Consider the following 2,207-nt stretch of genomic DNA (forward strand, 5'->3'; position numbering starts at 1 on the left):
AAGATGACAAAAAAGTGGATTAGTCTATGCTACATATTAAAAAGTGATATTATCTTCCTTTATCTGTTTTAGGTGTTGAAATATGCATTGATGTGTGTTGATAAACTTAATTATGAAGGACATTTTATGGGTTAAAACTTTTTATAATAAGATAAATATGAGGGGAAAACCCAAAACTTAATTATCATTGTTTTATGTGCAAAAAAAAAATAAAAAATAATAATAAAAGAAGACAAAACGTGTCCTTGGCTCTTTGTTCTTGACTATATCATTGACATCCATCAATGATACATCTGTCATGTTTTAAATATTTTGTTTCCACACTGCAAATAAATTGCGCCACAATGGCAGCGGAACATTTTTTGAAAGCCAGTTACAGAGCATCTAAAAGTACATGGACTGAAGAAATAGCTCTGGTTAAGCGGTCATTTGCACAGAGATCTTTTCAGGGTCAGTTACCAGAAAAAAAATGTACATGACCTTATTAAGTTTTACCTTCCCGTCAGTATCGCCTACAAAGACATTGCAGCATTGTTTGTTTCCCCTCACCATTGTGTATTTACTGAAGTATCTCTGAACGTCACCCAAACGAGTTTTAAAGTCAGGTGAGTTTTTTTTTTTTTTTTGTTATGAACAACTGGTTAGTAGCGCAAGAACATTTTTGTGGTATGCACGACAAACCAGTACTACTTGTTTATTTTTACTTCTCTGTCATTTTAGGCGCTCTGTAGATAGACAAGAAAAAAGTTTGTGAAAGTTTTTTTCTGAATTTTTTGGTTGCTATCCTTAAACATCAAAGTTATAAGTGAACAGAATCAAGTCGTACCATCAGACTNTCTCATTTACCATCCCTTCAAGACTTCGCCGTCCTCCTGCCACCCCATAGAAAATGTTCTAGCTCCTCCACTGCTATAAATATTTGTTGTTGTTTTTTATTGTTGCTCTCATCCTCAAACAGCAAAGTTGTAACAAGTGAACAGAATCAAGTCGTACCATCAGACTGTGTTACTTTCTGATTTATTACTCAACTTTTGAACATTCCACAACAATCATGCAGGAAGAAAAGGGGAAATATACAAAGCTTTACAAGCCTTGTTGATGCACTTATGAATTTAAACAAGAGACAAAAATGACTTAAATGTGGGTTTAAAAATACAGCATTCATTAATTGTGATGTATCAAAGTTTCCATGGTAACCTATAACATATTCAACATATTATTGCACCAAATCGAATCATTTCAAAACTGTGTCAGAGCAAAATTAAAAGATTTTCTCTCTAATTTCTGAACTGATAAAGCTTGAATAATTGAAAGATCATAAATATTTAGTACATGGTTCAAAAATTACATTTGTCAGATGATCCATCAAATCATGTTTGATTAAGAGTGGAACATGTGATGTTTAGATTTGTTCAGTCTAATTAAAGTAAAGCAAACTAATTTTAAAAACTGTTTTTGTCAGAAACATTTTTTTCTTGAGCTCAGCAGAGTTAAGGAATTTTGTAATATGTAAATATTGGAGGAAACGTTGTTTTTTTAAATGTATATTTTAGGAGTTTAGTTTAATTTTAGTTTAAATTTTAAAACATCGTGTTAAAAAAAATAAAAAAATTCAAAATCATATATGGGGTCAAACTATTACAGAAACAGTGCCCTCTAGCTGTAGACTGAGGAACAGTTCTACAGTGAATTAATAATTAGTTATTAACAGTCGATGGTTTCAGTAAAGCTAAGTTGAGTGAAAACCATTGTTTTGAATTTAAAATCTAACTCATATTAGTTTATTTTACATAAGAAAGAAAGAAGTGTAAATGTCTGCCAAAAAATTAAAATAAAACATCATTTTCATTTTTACTTTGAGCTTTTTAAACACTTTCTGGATCAAAGGTTTTAAACAAACTGAATAAATGTAAATGAAAGAAGCACTTAATAAATTAAACTTTCACCCACAGGTTTTTAAGTCAAAAATTACTTTTTAGTAACGTCACCTGGATGACGTTTTTTTCACCAAAACGGAATTTTACCATCAATGCTCAAATCTTCCATCCAGTAAAATCAGATTTTCTGTTGAAAACATATTTAAGCTTTATTTTTTTTTCAGTCATAAATTTTCTTCTTTTATAAAAACAGAAAGAGTACAAAAACTTTTTTTTTGGACTCCAAGCTGCACCGACTAACATTCAAAGTTCATTCTCTTCTGTAGCACA

General features: G+C 30.6%; 1 protein-coding gene across 1 annotated transcript in view; it reads left to right on the top strand.

Annotated features, from left to right (window-relative positions):
• LOC112139826 (E3 ubiquitin/ISG15 ligase TRIM25) overlaps window positions 1-2,207 on the top strand; it is a 10,076-nt gene that overhangs the window by 2,430 nt on the left and 5,439 nt on the right. The gene's annotated exons all lie outside the window — the stretch shown is intronic.

The sequence above is a fragment of the Oryzias melastigma genome, unplaced genomic scaffold (genome assembly GCF_002922805.2).
Source record: "Oryzias melastigma strain HK-1 unplaced genomic scaffold, ASM292280v2 sc00948, whole genome shotgun sequence".
Classification (NCBI taxonomy): domain Eukaryota; kingdom Metazoa; phylum Chordata; class Actinopteri; order Beloniformes; family Adrianichthyidae; genus Oryzias; species Oryzias melastigma.